This window comes from Sphaerodactylus townsendi, linkage group LG05 (assembly GCF_021028975.2).
Source record: "Sphaerodactylus townsendi isolate TG3544 linkage group LG05, MPM_Stown_v2.3, whole genome shotgun sequence".
NCBI classification, from domain to species: Eukaryota; Metazoa; Chordata; class Lepidosauria; order Squamata; family Sphaerodactylidae; genus Sphaerodactylus; species Sphaerodactylus townsendi.
In genome coordinates this window covers 10,812,702-10,835,664 of record NC_059429.1, presented here as the reverse complement: position 1 = coordinate 10,835,664, position 22,963 = coordinate 10,812,702, and the positions used below count along the sequence as shown (strand labels likewise).

The 22,963-nt window shown below is 48.3% G+C and overlaps 1 long non-coding RNA gene across 1 annotated transcript; it reads left to right on the top strand.

Annotated features, from left to right (window-relative positions):
* Window positions 1-9,072: 9,072 nt before the first annotated feature.
* Window positions 9,073-21,382, top strand: LOC125433611. Its single transcript, XR_007244637.1, has 3 exons — window positions 9,073-9,209; window positions 18,771-19,346; window positions 20,810-21,382. It is a non-coding gene; the product is annotated as an uncharacterized LOC125433611 (long non-coding RNA).
* The last annotated feature ends 1,581 nt before the right edge of the window (window positions 21,383-22,963 follow it).

Below are 22,963 nucleotides of genomic sequence, written 5' to 3'. Positions count from 1 at the left end.
CTGTTTTTCCAAGAAATGTTGTCTGGTGTGTCTCTAGCGGGGGGGGGGGGGGCGCATCTGTCTTTTTGTATATTTTTACCCTACCTGTTCTCCAAGAGAACATCTGGATGATAGTTGATAGTTCCATGGGAGTGTCAATTCAATGCATGGCTGCTGTGAAAAAGGCAAACTCTATGCTGGGGATCATTAGGAAAGGAGTTGATAATAAAACTGCAAGGATTGTCATGCCCTTATATAAAGCCGTGGTGCGACCGTACTTGGAGTCCTGTGTTCAGTTCTGGTCGCCACATCTCAAAAAGGATATTGAAGAGATAGAAAAAGTGCAGAGAAGGACAACGAGGATGACTGAGGGACTGGAGCACCTTCCCTATGAGGAGAAGCTGCAGCGTTTGGGACTCTTTAGTTTGGAGAGGAGACGTCTGAGGGGGGATATGATTGAAGTCTATAAAATTATGCATGGGGTAGAAAATGTTGACAGAGAGAAATTTTTCTGTCTTTCTCACAATACTAGAACCAGGGGGCATTCATTGAAAATGCTGGGGCGAAGAATTAGGACTAATAAAAGGAAACACTACTTCACACAACGTGTGATTGGCGTTTGGAATATGCTGCCACAGGAGGTGGTGATGGCCACTAACCTGGATAGCTTTAAAAAGGGCTTGGACAGATTGATGGAGGAGAAGTCGATCTCTGGCTACCAATCTTGATCCTCTTTGATCTGTGATTGCAAATGCCTGAGCAGACCAGGTGCTCAGGAGCAGCAGCAGCAGAAGGCCATTGCTTTCACCTCCTGCACGTGAGCTCCCAAAGGCACCTGGTGGGCCACTGCGAGTAGCAGAGTGCTGGACTAGATGGACTCTGGTCTGATCCAGCAGGCTAGTTCTTATGTTCTTATGATGTACTCTGCTCCCACAATAACCCTGCGAGGTTGGTAAGGGTAAAAGAAGTAACTGGCCCAAAGGCAGACATAGCTGAGCGGGGATTTGAACTGAGACATTCTAACACTACACCACCCTAACGTTTATGCACAGCAGTCCCTTTAACAAGAGAATGAAGCGAGTGTGTGTTTTGTTAGTTCATGCATGCTTTCATTCTAACATTATTATTATTGTAGATTTCTCAGCTGCCAGATCTTTAGCTGGTTGTTGGGCTTCATTACAATTTGTGCCTTACCCAGAGGCCTAGGAAGTTGAAATGTATCGGCGTAGTATTCGTGCGGATCCCAGCAGGGCTGCCTTCTGAATTTGACAGATGTTAATTTTGTCAATTCGAAGTTATTTCAAGTGCTGCCCTAGTGTTAGTATGGCGCCCAGCGTGCCGATTACCAGTGGGATGACCTCAACTGGTTTGTGCCATAGACGCTGAAGCTCGATTTTCAAATCGCAGTATCTAGTGACCTTCTCATGTTCTTTTTCAATGACCCTGCTGACACTGGGGACTGCTATGTCGATGATGGTCACTTTCTTGTCCTCGATCACGGTGGTGTCTGGTGTATTGTGTTTCAACACTTTGTCCATCTGGATTCGAAAGTCCCACAGGATCTTGACCGTCTCATTTTCCATTACTTTCTCTGGACAATGTTCCCACCAGTTCTTAGCTGTTCTTATGTTGTAGTTCTTGCATAAATTCCAGTGGATCATCTTGGCCACTGAGTTGTGTGTCTGTACTCAGTCTGGGCAATCTTTTTGCAGCAGCTGAGGACATGATCTACAGTTTCGTCAGCTTCCTTGCACAATCTGCATTTTGCATCATCTGAGGATTTTTCGATTTTGGCCTTGATCGAATTTGTTCTGATGGCTTGCTCTTGGGCGGCTAAAATCAGGGATTCCGTTTCCTTTTTCAGAGTTCCAGTTGTTAACCATAAGAACATAAGAACATAAGAACAAGACTGCTGGATCAGACCAAAGTCCATCTAGTCCAGCTCTCTGCTACTCGCAGTGGCCCACCAGGTGCCTTTGGGAGCTCACATGCAGGATGTGAACGCAGTGGCCTTCTGCGGCTGTTGCTCCCGATCACCTGGTCTGCTCCCAAACCACAGCCAGGTCTTTTATTATTATTATTATTATTATTATTATTATTATTATTATTATTATTATTATTATTATTATTATTATTATTATTATTACTACTACTACTACTACTACTACTACTACTACTATTGTTACTACTACTACTACTATTATTATTATTATTATTATTATTAAAACTTATACATCGCCCTCCCCCGGAGGGCTCAGGGCGGTGCACAGCAGGAATATAATAGATAGAGCACAACATAAAATAATTAAACAACCATAAATAAATAAATATAGGCTCTATAATATTAAAATACTAACCCCATTAAAATACAGCATTCCAAGTTACCAATTACTAATATAACAGGTGGCGTCCAGCAGCTAAAAACCCTCCTGAGAGGGGAACGGCAGGGTCTACCGATGTTATAAAGGGGGGGGGGCACACAATCAGCGGCCGGCCTCCTCAAAAGCCCGGTGGAACAGCTCAGTCTTACAGGCCCTGCGGAACTCGCCAAGGTCCCACGGGGCCCGGACCGCTGAAGGAAGAGCGTTCCACCAGGCAGGGGCCAGGGCCGTAAAAGCCCTGGCCCTAGTGGAGGCCAGCCGCATCATTGAGGGGCCGGGGACCACCAGTAAATTGGCCTCTGCGGAACGCATTATGAATGCCGAACGCATTATTAATTATTAATATTATCTAGGTTATTTTTATCCTGTTCTGAGGAGCACCCGTGTGCTTCGTGCGTTAAAAGAATACCGGAAGGCAACTGTCGGTTGAAAAAACAAAAACACCAAAACACATTACGACACTAACAACAGGCGCCAAACATCTAAGGCTGTACAGGAAACAAAACCCGCCGCTTAAACAAAAACAGAAGAGCCCAGAGAGGAAAATGCTAAAAGCGGGAGCTGTACAGCGACACGCTCAGAGCGGCTGCCTAAAAATAGCAGCTAAAATTATTTCGAAACTGCAGGCTCCGGAGGTGGAGAACATCTTCCTCTTGAAGAAAATCTCCCTTGGTCCCAAAGGCCCCCCGGAAAAAAAGCAGATATTTGCAGAATGGACTGAAAGGCTGGCTGACAAGAGGGTGCCTGGACTTCCAGAGGCTGAAAGTTTAACGGAAGGGAGCCACCACTAAAATGGCCCTAGTGGATGCGCCTGCTTTAGGGGCGTAACGAGGCAAACTGGAGCCCTGGGCAAAACCTGAGTTGGATGGCCCCCCATGGGCGGCCACCCCACCACGACCAAAATTCTTTTTGCACCAGGACATTGGTGCCTGCAGGGGGTGCAGTTTTAGACATATCAGCACCAAAATTTCAGCTTATCATCAGGGAACTGTCCTTATGCTACCCCCCAAGTTTGGTGAGGTTTGGTTCAAGGAGTCCAAAGTTATGGACTCCCAAAGGGGGTGCCCCCATCCCCCATTGTTTCCAATGGGAGCTAATAGGAGATGGGGGCTGCGGTTTTGAGGGTCCATAACTTTGGCCCCCCTGAACCAAACTGCACCAAGCCTGGGGGGTATCATTAGGGCAGTCTCCTGATGAGACCCTGAAAGTTTTGAGACTGTGCCTTCAGAAATGTGCCCCCCCCCCCAGCCTGCAACCCCCATTGACTGCAATACAGAAAACTCAATGCAGAACGAAGATTCTTGGGCAAATTTCTGGGATGTTCCTGCAGGGGGTGCATTTTTGGACATATCAGCACCAAAATTTCAGGGTATCATCTGGAAACTGTCCTGATGGGACCCCCCATGTTTGTTGCAGTATGGTTCAGGGGGGCCAAAGTTATGGACCCTCAAAACTGTACCCCCATCTCCTATTAGCTCCCATTGGAAACAATGGGGGATGAGGGCACCCCCCCTTTGGGAGTCCATAGCTTTGGACTCATTGAACCAAACCTCACCAAACTTGGGGGGTAGCATAAGGACAGTCTCCTGATGATACGCTGAAATTATGGTGCTGCTAGCCTAAAAACAGCTCCCCCTGCAGGTCAAAAATGGAAATTTACTAAAAAATACCCAAAAACGAACCCTGCATTTTGATGCCCCCCCACAAGGTGGTGCCCTGGGCAGCTGCCCACCTTGACCAATGGGCATTACGCCCCTGGCCTGCTTGATCTCGCCTCTCGCAGAGCAGCCTCTTGGCACCTGATTTTAATGGGATGGGGTGTGGGGTAGGAAGTCTTTGTGGCCCTACTTAGATGAAAGATTTGGTTAAGGGGGCTACTAAAATGGCTCCAGCAACTGGCATCGCTCTGCCTTGCCTTGGCCCTGGTCAGTATTTGAATGGGAGATCACCAAGGAAATCCAGGGTTGCTGTTCAGAGGCAGGAAATGGCAAACCACCTCTGAATGCCTTGCCTTGAAAACTCTATGGTCGTTACCATCAGTCAGCTGCCATTTGATAGCTCCTCCTACCTCCGGTTTGATGCCCCTTAGCCCCAGATAGCCCAGGCTGGCCCGATCTCCTGAGATCTGGGAAGCTAAGCTGGGCCAGCCCTTGGTGCTTGGATGAGAGATCACAAGGAAGTCCAGAGTTACCATCCAGAGGCAGCCAATGACAACTCTGTTATACTCTCATCTCAGAAAATTATGTTAGTATAGTCAGTGGAGGCGCAGCAGTCAAGGAAATTGTATGCTTCGGCATTAGGATATAGTCCTGAATGAATATGAGAATTCTCTCTCTCTCTCTACCTACCTACCTACCTACCTACCTACCTACCTACCTACCTACCTACCTACCTACCTACCTATCTATCTACCTATCTACCTATCTATTGCTTAAACTTTTATACCGCCCCATGCCCAAGGGGCTCTGGCCGGTGTACAACACAAAATATAAATATAAATAAAGTTAATTAAATTATTAAAACCATTAAAACAGCGGTAACAATAAAAGTGTGAAAACCGTTATTTTGTGCATTATGGAACATGGTACTTTGATACAAGAGCATTTACAGCTTCAAACTTTCAAACAGATTGCGGGTAGCGGGGGGGAGAGCAGGGCTAGGTAGGCACTAAGGACCAGGTGTGGGGCTGCAAAGACCAGCCCCAAAGAGCTCAACAGAAGGGCAGCACGTTGGGGAAGAGTCATAATGTGTGCCTCTATGCCCCCCCCCCCCCCGCTCCCCCCCTGCCATTTGCCAATCACCCCCAGGGTCTTTGCAGTTTTTGGTTAGGACATCGTTGCTTGTGATACTCCCTGCGTGACATTCCTTTGGCAGGGTGTGTCCATATTTCACGTCCTTTTTCTAAAATGCGCCTTCTAGCGTTCCGAACCGAGACCAGCCGGATTCCGCAACCGTAGAGATTTGCATAATTTTACTCTGGTTTTCTGGGGCAGGAAGGGGGTGACGAGAAAGGAACGCAAGCAGTTATTTGGGATGTCGACAGCCCCACTGGGAGTCTTGCTGAACTGCCCCTCTGGCTTTTGAGATTTCAGCCGGGCGTTGCTGACGGGATTTGCAACCGTGGGGAACTGGTACGGAGTTTAAAAGAGGAAAATGAGATTATGGACGTTACTTAGAAAGTTCTGTCACTTGTAAAAGAAATGTTGCCACTTTTCCCAAGCCTCTGTGTTATTTAACAAAAGCTCCACAACGGAGTTGTCAGAGTCTCTTTCAGATTTGTCTAAGACCTGCCCAGGAGAGAAATTCCTAATACCCACATATCTCGGACAGTCAAGTATAATGTGAGCAAGAGTCTCCCCTTGGTTTTTACAGTGTGGACAGACCCGATCATGTCTTTTTCCTTTCACACCCCCCCCCCCATTTCCTGAGTGGCTCCATCCCACCCCACCCCACCGCAGCTTTCCCACACACAGTCTCCGCTTGTCCTGGGTGGCCTCGTATTCGTAAAGCTGCTGGAACAGCTAGCGCTTTAATCCCAACAGAGGACTAGCTTGTGCCAAAGGTGGAGGGGAGGGGAGGATTATCCACTTAGCAGTGTTGACTTCCTGTTGGGGGAAGTCAGGAGGGACGGCGTGAACTTGAGGTCCACGGGGAAACTGGGCTGCTGGGGTGGAGGCCTGCCTTTGGGGCAGAGCTGGGGAAAGGACCGCTCTCAAGCAAAAATACCAGAAGGTCGCAGACGAGGCTTGTTAATAAGAAAAAGGGGACAGGATGGGGATTTATTAAGTCCGCGCCGTTGAATGAACAATCCGTATGCAACTCAGGGTCAGCCAGCTGGCGGCTGGCAAAAGGATGTGGTTCTCTACTGCAGATAGGGCCGGTGGAACCCCCTGCCACATGATTGAATGACCGGTCGTGAAGTTAGCTAGCTTTATAAACGGTACAAACTGTCTTGCAGGAGAGGCCTTTAGATGGCTCTTAACAGTGAGAGCTGCAAAGAAACCTGTGGCCAGCTCCTGCATCTCAAAGTAGATGCGGTTGGAGTACCAGCGTGCGATGCTCGTTTCCCGAATCGAGCACCCGTGATCGCTACTCCGAGGGAGCAACGTTTCAAGTCTTGTGTGCTGGTGTCTTTAGCAGCATCCAGTACTGCAACTGGGCTGTCGGTGCATGGTCAGAAACACTTGGGTCTAGGACAGGGGTCTGCAACCTGCGGCTCTCCAGATGTTCATGGACTACAAATCCCAGCAATGCTGGCAGGGGTTGTTTGTAGTCCATGAACATCTGGAGAGCCGCAGGTTGCAGACCCCTGGTCTAGGAGATGATGTGTGCTCCAGAGCCATCGTTGTCTGGTCCGGCATCATTTCATGCGCTGTTTTTAAATGCCTAAACCAGTGATGGCGAACCTTTTGAGACCGAGTGCCCAAATGGCAGCCCAAGACCCACTTATTAATCACAAAGTGCCAACACAGCAATTCAGCCTGAACACTGAGGTTTTAGCTTAGAAAAAATGGTTGGCTCCGAAGCGCGCGTTACTTGGGAGTAAGCTTGGTGGTAGTGGGTGGCTTTGCTTTGAAGCAACCTTGCAACTCTTCAAATGGGTGAATCACGACCCTAGGAGGGTTTACTCAGAAGCAAGCCCCATTGCCAGCAACCGAGCTTACTCCCAGGTAAAGGATCGCACTTTAGTTCTTCGCAAGAAAATCAGTGGGGTTTAGCAGCGCTTAACAGGGTCACCTACACTGCTTCCCCAAAACTAGGTCTTAGGTTTAATGCTAATAATCAAGCCCAGCGGCCCAGGCCAGCCTAGATGTGTGTGGGGGGGGCACTCTGTTTGCGCATGCCCACAAAGGGGGCTCTGAGTGCCACCTCTGGCACCCGTGCCATAGGTTCGCCACCACTGGCCTAAACTGTTGGCAGCGATTGCCATGTTGCAGCATGCTCTGTAATGCCTGGATTAAGCAAATGTTCCACACAGCAGAGTAAAAACTCATCAAGGACTGGCAAGACAATTTAGAACATATAAGGCTTTGGGCGTCAAGCCGGGCCACATGGGCTCAGGCAAAACTGTAGAGTGACAAATCTGGCAATTTCCAGCAGGCAGAAGTTCACCAGGAAAAGTGCCTAAAGCTCAGGTGGATTTTTCTACGGGGCATATTGGCCAGACAGGTGTGGGGGCAGGGGCGTGAGAACACGAGCATGTTTTCCAGGGCTTGCTTTGTTTTCATATTGACGATGTGTGAGATTTGTGATGGTTTTACAGTATTGTTTTTACCCATAAGCCACCTTGAGCGGGACTCTGGAGAAACGGAGAACGAACGACATGCAAAGGGTTTGCAGAACACACCGAATCATTCTGCTTCCAAGAGTGTTGCTTGCGAGTGCTGCTCAGAAGTGGTCTGTTTGCCCATCTCTGAGAGCTTTTTCTGGCCACAGGGGTTTGGTTCTCTTGGATCCGAACAATCTTCTGGCCCTCCTGGCCTTATTGTGAGGCTCCCTGACCTATTTCAGCCACAGGGAATGGCCGCAAAATGGCTGCCACAGGGAATGGCCACAAAATGGCTGCCCACAAAATGGCCGCCCCAGCTTTTCTTCAGTCACGCAGTGAAGATCCTGTGGGCTGGCAGCTGCCGCCAAAGCAAATCTCTCAACAAAAGCCTTGCTGGGTAAAAGTCCTACCATGTCCTTCTCAAAAGCATTTGGCACATGCCAAAAAACCCATTGGTGGGCAATATGACACCTGTAGACGTCACATTGAGGACCCCTGACATTGAAGAAGAAGAAGAAGAGTTTGGATTTATATCCCCCCTTTCTCTCCTGTAGGAGACTCAAAGGGGCTTACAATCTCCTTGCCCCTCCTGAGGTGGGTGAGGCTGAGAGAGCTCTGAGAAGCTGTGACTAGCCCAAGGTCACCCAGCTGGCGTGTGTGGGAGTGCACAGGCTAATCTGAATTCCCCAGAGAAGCCTCCACAACTCAAGCGGCAGAGCGGGGAATCAAACCCGGTTCCTCCAAATAAGATACACGAGCTCTTAACCTCCTACGCCACTGCTGCTGAATTCTATAGATTTAGCAGACCAACAAACTGTATAACTTGGAGGGTGTTCTCAAAATCTTCCACAGCCAGAATCAACAGGATGTTGTAGATTTTCGAGGCTGTGTGGGTGTGGGCTGGTAGTTTTTGCTCCTGACGCTTCACCTGCACCTGTGGCTGGCATCTTCAAAGGCATGTCACTGTAAGAAAAAAAAATTTTGAATTGTCACATGCCTCTGAAGATGCCAGCCATAGATGCAGGCAAAACGTCAGGAGCAAAAACTACCAGACCACCGCCCCACAGCTCAGAAAACCCTCAACGGCCAGGTAACTTGGAGGGCTCCCCCAATGCGGCTGACCCTTCTCCACTTGTTCACGGCCTGGGAAGTCGGGCCCGACCCTGCGCAAAAAATGGCCGCCCCGCAGCTCTCTTTGGCTCGGTTGGCGACCCTGTCCGATAAATCACCCAGCCGAGGGAGCGGAGGTCACGGAGAAGAATAAAGACCCCTTTGAGAATTCGGGCTCGGCATGCCCCAGTCATGGGATTCCTCCTCAGCACCACGGGCTGATCATGGGATCCGACAAAGTGAATTAAGTCTGCTTAAAGGGGATTTTTCATTCCACTCCGGCCTCCCCCAAGCCCACCCCTTTCCCCCCCGGTTAGCTTTTCACGTGCTTGTCATCTGAACGGCTATGGCATAAAAGAGACTGTGGAGGGACCCGAGTTTCACTGCCCAGAAGGAAATAGGCTCTGCTTTGGCCGCGAGTAAAGACGGGATGCTGGGAAGACGCCCTTCCGAAGCCTGAGATGTGGTTGGTAAGAAGAGAAGACCTCATTCTCGTAGGGCACAGATGGAAATGGTGAACTTGCATGTGGGCTAAGGAGGGGGGGGGCATAATTGGAGTTTCCAGGTGGGTGGGGGTGGGGGTGGCGTACCGTTGCCAGATCCAGGTTAGGAAACTCCTGGAAATTTGGGGATACAGGCTGACAAGAAGCCTAATTCCAGCATGAATTCTTAAAGGGTTACAGGCAGTAAACAAACAAAACTTTAACATGTTAACAATGGGTTTAACTGAGAAACGCACTGCACACCGGCTCTGGCAAACGTAAACAATATGTTCGCAACCTTTCAGATTTCAATCGGTTCATAATTCATTCGAGAAAAGATATCATAATCATTCGTAACTCAAATTTGTCAGATTTGTAGAATTGGATTCTATGACTTGTCTTTTTGACTTTGTGAGAAGTAGAAGTATTTGGATTCCACAAATCTGACAAATTTGAGTTACGAATGATTGTGATATCTTTTCTTGAATGAATTATGAACTAATTGAAATATAAAAGGTTGCTAACATATTGTTTACGTTTGCCAGAGCCAGTGTGTCGCGCGTTTCTCAGGCTCATTCCGCACATGCAAAATAATGCACTTTCAAACTGCTTTCAGTGCTCTTTGAAGCTGTGCGGAATGGCAAAATCCACTTGCAAACAGTTGTGAAAGTGGTTTGAAAATGCATTATTTTGCGTGTGCGGAAGGGGTCTCAGTTTCTCCACTTTTTACGTTGCACACAATTGTTTGTCAACAGAGCCCTACGGGGATGGGGCGGTATAATAAATCGAAAAAATAAATAAATAAAAAACAATGGGGTTTTAAAAAAACCATTAAAACCAAATGCGTTTTGACCCAATAGATAGAGCTTCTTCGGCGATAGAAATGGTTAAAACGCACCTCGTCGAGTAAAATTGTTCAAAAAACGAAATACGGCATCTTTGATCAAGCTTTGACATACGCAGAAGAAGTAGTAGGGCCACTACATTAACTACCGTGTCTCCCCGAAAATAAGACAGTGTCTTATATTAATTTTTGCTCCCAAAGATGTGCTATGTCTTATTTTCAGGGGATGTCTTATTTTTCTGCTCCACAGCTGCATGCTCTGGTCGACGGGCATGCTTCCAAACAAAAACTTTGCTACGTCTTACTTTCGGGGGATGCTTTATATTTAGCACTTCAGCAAAACCTCTACTACGTCTTATTTTCCGGAGATGTCTTCTTTTCGGGGAAACAGGGTAGATAATCTCCTCTTCCTTATTGGAAAAGATTGAGACCTTGAAGGATTTTTTTAAAAATTAAATTAATTTTATCCATATACGCACACGCACCAAAATAGAAAATCATTGGGAAAAAAAACATCAAACCATATAACAAACAAAATGACAATACAAAGGATCTTAACAGCGAATGAAATATAGACGTGCCCGTTTGAGAGGGACCCTTCCGTTTTGCTTGTTTCATCGCACATTCTGCTATTTATTTATTTAATTAATTTGAAGGATCCTTTTTTGCAGGGTGTGGTTATCAGCCGGGCCAAACATCTCAGTAAGCAAGATCTGTAGCTCTGTGGTGTACATATCCACAACCAGGAAGCAAACTACAACAACTCACTTTGGAACATGTTAAATGTTTGTGCATTGGTGGCATGCAACCCCCAAATATTCATTTGAGCACTAGGCCAGTAGTGGCGAACCTATGGCACGGGTGCCAGAGGTGGCACTCAGAGCCTTCTCTGTGGGCACGTGCAAACAGAATGCCCTCCCCCCCCCCATCTAGGCTGGCCTGGGCCACTGGGCTTAATTATTAGCATTAAACCTAAGACCTAGTTTTGGGGAAGCAGCGTAGCCCTGTTAAGCGCTGTTAAACCTGATTTTCATTCGAAGAACTAAAGCACGATCCTTTACCTGGGAGTAAGCTCGGTTGCTGGCAATGGGGCTTGCTTCTGAGTAAACCCTCCTAGGGTCGTGATTCACCCGTTGGAAGAGTTGCACAGTTGCTTCAAAGCAAAGCCACCGACTACCACCAAGCTTACTCCCGAGTAACGCACGCCTCGGAGCCAACCGTTTTTTCTAAACTAAAACCTCGGTATTCAGGTTCAATTGCCATGTTGACACTTTGCGATAAATAAATGGGTTTTGGGTTGCAATTTGGGCACTCGGTCCCAAAAAGGTTCGCCATCACTGCGCTAGGCTGTTTGTCAGCCTTCTTGGTTACCTGGTCTTTCTCAGTTGAAGGTTTTTTCCCCCTTTCCATTTTGGAATTGGGAATAGAACCTGGGGAGGACAGGTTCCTACCATATCCTACTCACTGGGGCGCAATCCAGAGTCTTCTCTGATCTCCGTAGCGTGGAGATGACCTCAAGGTCCACCTGCCCGCCAACATCCCCAAAATGTTGCGTCCTCGGGATTTAAAGGGGAGGGCATACGGTCCTCCCCTTTAAATCCCGAGGACACAACATTTTTCTAGGTATGGGGATTTGGGGGTGTGGTATTCAATTCTGCCAACCTTCCTTAGTGGTGCACCTGAGGGCTACAGAGAGCCCCTCCCCCCAATAGCGTGATGCACCGGGGCCAAAGTGTCAGTGAAGAATGGTGCGCAGAGTTGCGTTAAACATTCATTCTCCGCCTTTCTGCCTCGTAGGGATTCGACTCGAGGCAGCTTGCAAAGAAAATAATAATGAAATACGTAACTCCCCGCCCCAGTTAAGGTGGATAATTCTGCTGGTAGGCAGACGAACTAATCCAAATGCCGTCATGAATAGAACTGCCTTCCGCTGCCTCCTGGAGATTGAAAGCGAGGCGCACCTCTTTGGGGAGGTTGTTTCATAACGGCAGAGCTGCCACTGAAAAGGCCCCGTCTCGGGTACCCACTCCCTCTGATCCTAGTTTCTGGGCAGGAGAATATAGAAGAAGATGGCCATGTAGGCAGTGGTGGGATCCAAAAATTTGAATAACAGGTTCCGATGGTGGTGGGATTCAAACAGTGGCGGCACCGCACACACGCACCTCCAGTCCCTATTGGGCAGGGAGGTTGCTTTAGTAACCCCTTCTCGGCACTCAGAAAAAAAATTAGTAACCACTTCTAGACAAGTGGTGAGAACGGGTTGGATCCCACCTCTGCATGTAGGGCTTTAAAAGATCAAAACCAACTCTTGGGCTGTTTACGCAGACAATACTTATCCTGGGGCTGTTTGCTTCCCAGTGTGGTTTACCCACAGTTTTTTTAAAAATGCACAGGGATTCTCCTCTTACAAAAAGTCCCCGGCCAAGCCAATCCGCCATTGTGCCTGCCTGCCATTTCCTCGTCGTTTCTAGGCAACTTCAACTGAGGGAGGTTACCATCCACCTTCCCCCTCTTTGGTCTAGTGCAGGGGTCTGCAACCTGCGGCTCTCCAGATGTTCATGGACTACAAACCCCATCAGCCCCTGCCAGCATGGCCAATTGGCTATGCTGGCAGAGGCTGTTGGGAATTGTAGTTCATGAATATCTGGAGAGCCGCAGGTTGCAGACCCCTGGTCTAGCGTTAGCTTGCTAGACCATGTCTATTTCTTGTCGATTTCAGTGTGTCTGTCACCCCATCAATAGATCTTCAGCGTGATTTTTTTTTAAAAAAAGAAAGCCCTTCTGATCCTTCTAAATTTGGAATTTAGAATTTGGAATTGGCCCGAAGAGGAACTTCTGTTGTCTGAGTGGGGGGAGGTGAGGAAAAGCAAGGAAACACGAAGAAAGCATAACACAAACAGTTCTCTGCTTTCCATGCAAAGGGAGAGGGAAAGACGCACTTTCAGAGCTTTTTGGAAGCTGTAAGGATTCTCTGATCTGAAGGCGGGGTGACTGCGGAAGGAAGGGAAACGTGTGCATAACTAAGAATCCAACCTGAAGCGAATGTACACTCAATGCAAAGGAGACCACAAGAGCATAAATGTTCTCTGTTTCAGGCTCATGAGCGAATCGGAAGTCAGTGTAATTGTGGTAGGGTTGAGGTCACATGATCCCAGCAGCTGGCCCCCCAACCACGTGAATGAAGCAACGGGTTTGCAGTGTTGTCCCAAGTGAATGCTCCTCCATGAATATGCCCTACAGCCGTGGTGGCGAACCTTTGGCACTCCAGATGTTATGGACTACAATTCCCATCAGCCCCTGCCAGCATGGCCTGATGGGAATTGTAGTCCATAACATCTGGAGTGCCAAAGGTTCGCCACCACTGCCCTACAGTATGGGGGAGGGGGAAGATGTATTTATTTATTTATTTATTTCATTCATATATACCCCACCTTTCCCCCCCAATGAGCACACAGAGTGGTTTACATCCTTTCCCTCTTCTCCATGTTATTCTCACAAGAACCCTGTGAGGTTAGGCTAGGGGTGGCCAACCTGTGGTGCTCCAGATGTTCACGTACTACAATTCCCATCAGCCCCTGCATATTTGTTGCATCGGCATGCCGGCAGGGACTGATGGGAATTGTAGTCCATGCACATCTGGAGCACCGTAGGTCGGCCACCCCTGGAGGGTGAGAAAGAAGACACATACTCTCCCTCCACTCCAGATTTCCATGTTCGATATTTATTTATTTTAATTTAGGGGGACATCCCTGTTCCCTCTGTGAATGACAATCGTTCCTTCATATGGAAGAAAGAGGGATTGCATTTGGAGACAGCAGTGGTGTAGTAAGGCAGGATATGGCAGACTGCAGCCCCAGTGTCATTTCCTTGGGGGTGCATTGGGTTGCGCCCCCACCCCTTCACAACTGCGCCCTGGCTCGAACACCGAGTTAGGGGCACAGGCGCAGTTGGATGCTGGCGAGCAGGACTTACCCAATTCCCAGTCTTCACATAGAGATTGGGTGTGTGTGTGTGTGTGGGGGGGGAGCCCAGCTTACCTGCCCCCATTTCCACATGGAGATCAGGAGCGGGGCTAGCCAGAGTGCCAGCCCAAGGCACTGTTTTATGAAGCAATGCCCCTGGAAGAGAGACATACCTGTTGCTATTGCTGGCAATCCAAGCCATGAGCATAATGGATCCTGCTCTGGTCTGCCTAGCAGCCCCATTCCTTAATTTGCACAGCTACCTCTTAAATTCTACTAGGTCAGTGATGGTGAACCTTTTTGAGACTGAGTGCCCAAATTGCAACCCAAAACCCACTTATTTATCGCAAAGTGCCAACACAGCAGTTTAACCGGAATACTGAGGTTTTCGTTTAGAAAAAACGGTTGGCTCCGAGGCGTGCTTTACTCAGGAGTAAGCTTGGTGGTAGTCGGTGGCTTTGCTTTGAAGCAACCGTGCAGCTCTTCCGACGAGTGACTCACGACCCTAGGAGGGTTTACTCAGAAGCAAGCCCCATTGCCAGCAACCAAGCTTACTCCCAGGTAAAGGATCACGCTTTAGTTCTTCACATGAAAATCAGTGGGGTTTAACAGCGCTTAACAGGGTTAACTACACTGCTTCCCCAAAACTAGGTCTTAGGTTGAATGCTAATAATCGAGCCCAGTGGCCCAGGCCAGCCTAGATGGGGAGGGGGGGGGGCTCTGTTTGCACGTGCCCACAGAGAGGGCTCTGAGTGCCACCTCTGGCACCCGTGCCATAGGTTCGCCACCACTGTACTAGGTCATGTTTCTTGGTAATATTTGGGTTTCTTTTTAAAGGAAGGCTTTGAGCCTTTTATTAATCATTGACGTTCCACCCACATACGGACTGAGATGCGAAATGTGGGGAAAAAATGAAATCAATGCACCAGGAAAGATCCCTGGTACAATTTAAGACTGTTCAAAATGCCTTGTTTGAAGCCAAAAATAATGTTCGGCATTCTTGCCCTAGTCAAATCAGGTGAGAAGTGATCAAAGGCAGTCAATGGCTTCACAGACGTTTATTTAATCTTTACAAAACCTTGGCACGTTTCTGGGACGAAGTGTGACTAGAAAGCCAACCCATTGGGAGGTAGGACGAAATGGTGTGCCCAACCTAAATTCCCTATAGTTTGCAACTGGCATGAGTTATGCAAATGTGAGGTCTACTGTTTTGCATAATGCTCTGTTATGCATATTTGCACCCAGCGTTTGCTTTTGCTAAAGGAAGGAGCCGCGTGGCGTAGCGGTTAAGTGCTTGCACTGCCACTCACACGGTCAGGAGGTCGAGCCTCCTGTGGGTCAGATATCCTGGCAGCTGGCTCATGGTCAACTCAGCCATCCATCCATTCCTTGGTCGGTAAATCAGTACCTAGCTCATAGCCAGGGGGTAAAGAATAGCCGGGGAAAGCAATGGCAAACTACCCCACAAAAGAGGCTTGCCCATTAAATCACTGCTCGCAGTGGTACCCCAGGGTCGGACACGACTGAAGGGGAAACTTTACCCTTTTTTTGGCTAAATAAGAGAGAGAGAAATAAAACACATCTCTTTCCACATGTTCCTTGACCCCACCGGCTTTATAAGATTTAATTAATTAATCAATTGACACACTTTTTGTGGAGCAGCAGTGGCGTAGGAGGTTAAGAGCTCGTGTATCTGATCTGGAGGAACCGGGTTTGATTCCCCGCTCTGCCGCCTGAGCTGTGGAGGCTTATCTGGGGAATTCAGATTAGCCTGTGCACTCCCACACACGCCAGCTGGGTGACCTTGGGCTAGTCACAGCTTCTCGGAGCTCTCTCAGCCCCACCTACCTCACAGGGTGTTTGTTGTGAGGGGGGGAAGGGCAAGGAGATTGTCAGCCCCTTTGAGTCTCCTACAGGAGAGAAAGGGGGGATATAAATCCAAACTCCTCCTCCTCCTCTTCTTCTTCTTCTTCTTCGGGCTTACAATCTCCTTGCAATATCCACCTAATTCGCCAGTAGGCCCCAAAGCTGCCTCCATCATTCTCCTCTCCCCCGTTCTATCCCTACAACAACCCTGCGAGGTTTGTTAGTGTGAAGCTGTGTGACTGTCCAAGCAGGGTTTCAAGCAGATTAGAACCTGGGTCATCCTAGGTCCCGGTCGTACACTCTAACCACTACGCCACACCGGTAGAAGTCCTCTGCTTAATTCCAAATTCTAAACTCTAATGGCATACACGGGCTACATCTTTTGCTTCCCAGCTCATTCATTGGTACAGCTGCTGTGATGTCACGGAAACTTCACAAACATTCTCTGGGGAGTGTGGAGAAACTGCCGCTTTTTTGAGGGAAGAAAAATATGCTTAATATTTTTGTTTTTATACCTTGCTTCAAGGATCACAAAGTGGCTTATAATTGCCTCACAGACACCCCCCCCCCCCACTCGCAATGGATACTTGTGAGGTAGGTGGGGCTGAGAGAGTTCTGAGAGAACTGTGACTGGCCCAAGGTCCCTCAGCAGGCTTCGTCTGGAGGAGTGAGGAAAGCAATCCGGTTCACCGGATTGGAGTCTGTTGCTCACGTACAGGGGTCTGCAACCTGCGGCTCCAGATGTCCATGGACTACAAATCCCATCAGGTTGCAGACCCCTGCTCATGTGGAAGCGTGGGGAATCAAACTCAGCTCTCCAGATTGGAATCCGCCACTCATGTACGGGAGAGGGGAATTGAACCTAGTTCAGATTAGTAGAAGATCAATATGGCTCTGAAAAGAGAGGAAAACGTATGTGGGATCAACCAGGAGCAGCAGTGGCGTAGCGGTTACGAGCAGGTGTACTCTGATCTGGAGGAACCGGGTTTGATTCCCTGCTCTGCCGCTTGAGCTGTGGAGGCTTATCTGGCGAACCAGATTAGCTTGTGCACTTCAACACGCGCCAGCTGGGTGACCTTGGGCTAGTCGCAGTTCTTCCGAGCTCTCTCAGCCCCACCTACCTCAAAGGGTGTTTGTTGTGAGGGGGGAAGGGAAAGGAGTTTGTCAGCCCTTTTGAGTCTCCTCACAGGAGAGAAAGGGGGGATATGAATCCAACTTCTTCTTCTTCTTTGCAGGATGTTAATGCAGAAAATAGTGTGTGTGTGTGTGTGTTTTGAAGAAGGGATTTTCACGTTGTCCCTGTTCATAATGGCTGTTAGCGTGGCCTAGCAAAGTACCTTGCCCATTTCAGCACGGAAGCGACGTCTATCCTTTGCAAGCAGGGGTGATCTTAAACGCCAATGCCAGCACACTTTTCAACATTCTCCAGGAATCTGGGTAGAGAATTCAATAGATATATTTCCCCATGAAGTGCCTCCTCACACACGCGCCGCCATTAACCTGTGGAGCTCACTGCTACAATATACAGCGAGGGCTGATAGCACAGATGGGTTTAAAAGGAGACTAGAGCCATTTGTGGCAGATAAATCTATCCGTGGCTATCACAATGGCTAAATAAAACACCCATGTTCCAACACAGTCCATCTGTGAGGACCAGTTATTGGGAACCAACCACCTGGGGAAGATCGCGAAGCATCCTCTGTGCTCTTGCTACAGGTATTCTCCTGGGAAACAGGACTACCCTGTTTCCCCGAATATAAGACATCCCCGGAAAATAAGACATCGTAGAGGTTTTGCTGAAGTGCGAAATATAAGGCATCCCCCAAAAGTAAGACATAGCAAAGTTTTGCTTCTGGAAGCATACGCCCCCCCAACAGAACACAGAAAATAAGACATCCCCCTGAAAATAAGACATAGCACAATCTTTGGGAGCAAAATTAATACAAGACACTGTCTTATTTTCGGGGAAACACGGTAGGTATGTATTGTTGAAGGCTTTCTCATGGCTGGAATTACTGGGTGCTGTGTGGTTTCCCGGCTGTGCATGGTCGTTCCTAGTAGCATTCTCCTGATGTTCTCTCGCTTCCGGCATCTGTGGCTGGCCTCTCTCAAGAGGATCTAGTAATGGTAGAAAAGTTAGTAAAGTGTCCCTTCTGACGATGCCAGCCACATGGTGATGCAGGCTAAAACGTCAGGAGAAAATGCTATCTAGAACGCCGCCACACAGCCCGGAAACCACGCAACTCCCGAGGACTAGGTATGCTGGAGGCCTATTCCAGATGGGGTCCTTGCCATATTTCAAAACTACCATCAATTGGCTTTTTAAAATTTCTGGATAGCTAATTAGTTTTGAGCTGGTGACTTCTCTGCCTTTTGGCCGACGGATGCTTCAAGAACACTGGCACAGGGGCTGAGCACTCAATATGGTATCGGTAGAAGAAGAAGAAGAAGAGTTTGGATTTATATCCCCCCTTTCTCTCCTGCAGGAGACTCAAAGGGGCTGACAATCTCCTTGCCCTTCCCCCCTCACAACAAACACCCTGTGAGGTAGGTGGGGCTGAGAGAGCTCTGGAGAAGCTGTGACTAGCCCAAGGTCACCAACAGAAGGCTTGTGTGTGTGGAGCGCATAGGCTAATCTGAATTCCCCAGATAAGCCTCCACAGCTCAGGCAGCAGAGCTGGGAATCGAACCCGGTTCCTTCAGATTAGATACACGAGCTCTTAACCTCCTACGCCACTGCATCAGAAAATTTACAGTGAAGCAAAGCTTGGTGTGTAGATTGGGAACACCTTGAGGGCACAGATCTCTTCCCTTTTGCTTCTCTTATTCGTTCAACAGCTGTTCTTGCTCTTTGCCCCCTCCCCATCCCTTTTGCAGGGTTGCTGGCAGACACCAGTCTCTTCTACCGTCAATTCTTGGCCGAGGCTGCACAGTCTCCTCTGCTCTCGTGAAGCAAAAAAATGCCCCCCTCCCCGGTTTTGTGGCCTTCCCTTTGTCATCCTATGCCTGGTAGACTCTTGGAGGCTGGGACGCTGAAGGGAAGGCCACGGGACTGCGGGTCCAGCTGGGGCGAGAAGACCCGCCTCGCAAGGCCGGCATCTGGGAACTCCCGGCGATTCTCTGGCTGAACGTCGTCTCACACAGTAGCAACCCTGCTTTGTACCAAATTACGCCATTGGTCCTTCTACCCCAGCAGGATCTTTTCCGATTGGCCGCAGCTGTCAAGCAAGCAAGAAAGGCCTACCGTAACAGGGCTGCAAATCTCCAGGGGGCGGCTGGAGTTCTTCCGGAACTCTCCAGGAATTTCCGACCCCAGAGTTGGCAACTCTGTCTACCCAATGCCTGATTAACTTTCCAACAGGGGTTGGAGGGATGGAACCAGAGGTGGGATCCAGCCAGTTCTCACCAGTTCCCGAGAGTGGGTTACTAATTATTTGTGTGTGCCGAGAGGGGGTTGCTAATTGGGTCCGCTTTTCAGTCTCCACGCCCTCGCCTCCCTCGGTAGAGGCAAGAGCATCCTGCTCCTTTGAACGTGAAGGTTCCATATAGCAATTGCGACTAATAATGTCACTCCCTGAACTGGGTTAATCCCTTTCAGGTACTGCCATTCATTGATTCTCAGCCTTTCGTACCTTTTATCTCACCAGTCTCTATCAAAGAACCTGTGTGTTTCACCATTGCTGTGTTCAGATTTGTGAGTTGGGGCATTTTTCTATAATGGGATGTGATGATTTCTAGAAATGACCTGGTGCAAAAAAAAAAATTGGCGGTCGCGGGTGGTGGGTGGAAGCTGCCCATGGGGGGGTGATCCAACTCAGGTTTTGCCCAGGGCTCAGGTTTGCTTCTGCCTAGGTGACGCCTTCTGGCTCCCCCTTTGCTGGGGGGGGCGGGCTGGTGAGGGAACCTGTTACTAAATTTTTTGGACCCCACCACTGGATGGAACCCAGGAATTAGTGCATGGAGAGTAGAGACTTGATCTATAAGCTAAGACCCCCCGCCCTCACTTGGAACCCTACAGCAAGCCAGTGAATGCCTGGGTTCGAATCTTCCCACTCAGGCGTGAAATAGAAGGCCTCAAGCCTATTCTCTTTGCTGCTCCAATCCTAAAAGAGCAAAACCAAGCAAGGCCTCCAGTGGGTGCGGATTCGAATAGTGCCTCACATACAACGGAGGTTTCTTATAATATTGATTTATTTATTAGTTTTATGCTCCGCCGTCCCCAATCAAGAGCAGCTCTCAACAAACGATTCAAAGTATTCCATATAATAAAACACCCCGTGTGACATATCGATTTCTGGCCACCTCAACCAATCAACTGCAGACCAGTTCGGAGGGAAGGAACAAATCAGAACAGGACAATGGAAGAGGGCGGAACCATAACAAACAAGGGGAAAGGGATGAGAAGAATTGTTTGGATTTATTATTATTATTTATTAGATTTATAGGTCAGCTTCACCTCCCCAAAGGGCCTCCTAGGCGTTTCATACAATACAGCTGTTCCAATAACAGCACATAAAATACATAACTAAAACTTATACCCTACTTTTCTCAGCCATATGGAGTGTAAAGGGGCTTACAAACTCCTTTCCTTTCCACACAACAGGCACCTTGTGAGGTAGGCAAGGCTGAGAGAGTTCGGAGAAAACAGCGACTGGCCCGAGGTCACCCGGCAGGAACGTAGGAGTGGGGAAACAAATCTCGCTCACCAGATAAGAGCCTGCCACTCGTGGGGAGGAGAGGGGAATCGAACCTGGTTATCCAGATTGGAGTCCATCGCTCTTAACCACTATACCACGCTGGCTCTCGAGGGGAAGGAAGGGAATAGAGGAGGGGGGAAAGGGGGAAAGCCAGCTAGGATGCTCACTGTCGCTGCCCTGATGGAACATCTGCATCTTATAGGTCCTGCAGAATTGTAGCCCAGATCGCACTTGGGGCAATCTTCCCCCATGCTGGGGGGCAGTGCCAAAAAAGGCTCCAGCTGAGGACAGCCAGATATTTTTTGGTCCGGGGATCACCAATAAGTTGTTATTTGCTGAGCGAAATGCTTTTTAGGGAGGCATACTGGTGGTTTCTGCAGATACCAAGGTCCTAGATCATAGGTGTCAAACTTGATGTTCTCCAGATAAATAGTGGATGTACAGTTCCCATCATCCCTTGCCAGCATCATGCTGGCAGGGGCTGATGGGAACTGCAGTCCATAACATGTAGTCCTAGGGAACATGTAGTCCATAACATGTAGTCCTAGACCATTTAATTATACATTAATGCCAGAACCTTGAACATGATAGTTTACCTATACCACCTTGCTAAAATTGCAATGAAGTGTGCTGCAGTTCTAGGTTGCATGAATATGTCCTACACACTTTGTAATATGTCCTACACACTTTCTCACAATACTAGAACCAGGGGGCATACATTGAAAATGCTAGGGGGGAAGAATTAGGACTAATAAAAGGAAACACTTCTTCACGCTAACGCAGTGATTGGTGTTTGGAATACGCTGCCACAGGAGGTGGTGGACGGCCACTAACCTGGATAGCTTTTAAAAAAAGGGCTTGGACAGATTTATGGAGAAGAAGTCGATGTATGGCTACTCTTTCAATCTTGATCCCTCCTTGGATCTGAGATTGCAAATGTCCTTAACAGTCCAGGTGGTGCTCGGAAGTTTACATACAGCCGAGAAGGCCATTATTGCTTTTCACATCCTGCATGTGGAGCTCCTCAATGGCAATTCCTGGTGGGCCACCGGCGTGAGTAGCAGTAGAGTTTGATTCGATCAGTGGCTGTACTCCAGAGGCCTTCAGGAACTACAATTCCTCTTATCATCAGTTTCCTGTCAGCATGGCCAATTGGCCATGCTGGTAAGGGCTGATGGGAATTGTAGTTCCTGAACATCTGGAGAGCCGCAGGTTCCCTACCCCTGGACTAGATGGACTCTGGTCTGATCCAGCTGGCTTGTTCTTATGTTCTTACGAAGGGAGGAGGCTAAGCTGTGATTAAGGATTACTTATCACGCCTCCTCCCTGTTGCTTCAGTTCAAAACATATAGTTACCATTTTGGTTTCAGGAGATATGAACCTGCAGGCCCCCCCCCCCTTCTCTGCCTTTTTCTTTGCATTGAAAAGTTCCCCTGATCAAACAGACAACCACCTCAATAAATTAGCTTTATTGATCTATTGTACAAAATCAGCGTGGCTCTTCAGAAGGCAGGTTCAGTTCATGGCGTGGCGCAGTAGGGGGTACGATCTCGTGATTCTTCTTGGGTACCAGAAAAAAAGTCCCCAAAGGTTTGCAAACAATACAATTAGCCACACTCATAATGAAGTCTGCAAAAAGAATGACTTTTCTGAAAGGCTGCGGGTAAGAATTCCACCCTTGCCTCAAACTCACTTGGCGGCCTTCCAGAAGTTACTTCCTGCAGCCGGCTAATCCAATGGGCCCACTCTACAGGGCTGTTGTAACAAAGGCAGCCAAACAGTATATACTAGCAGCACTGGGAAATACTAATGAAATGCCAAGTGTGATTAAAGACAAGGGGTGGGGCCATACATACACATCCCTTTTAGCTGCCTCCCCTCCCTCGGCTTGCTTTCCAGCCTTTGTCAGTCTTTAGGTTGAAACTCCCTGGAAGCAAGCAGGCAAGGTTGTATAGTGGTTAGCAAGTCAAACTGGGACTTTTTCTTTACAAACCCTTTTGAAATGTTTCGAGGCAGGAAATAAAACGCTTCCTCCCTGGAGTTCTGCATTTGTTTTTACCCACTTTGGTTCCCAAAACCTTTCATTTGCAGCCTTAAAATGTTTTTAAAAAATGATTATTTAGGTTGAAACATTTTCAAAATGGCTTCACCGCTGTGCGATCACTTTAAGACATTTTCATGCCTCCTTGCTATCCACGAATATCTTACTTGGCGTCATTTTCTGAGCTTACTGTCCGTTCTCTCCTGTTTGTAAGATTATTTCGGTGAGTCTTTTTTATTTGGGGGGGGGGGGGAATCTTCAACGCATCGAGTATGTGAGGCGCAGAGAATTGCAGCCCGAGTCTGTGAAGCAATAAAGGATCAATTTGACAA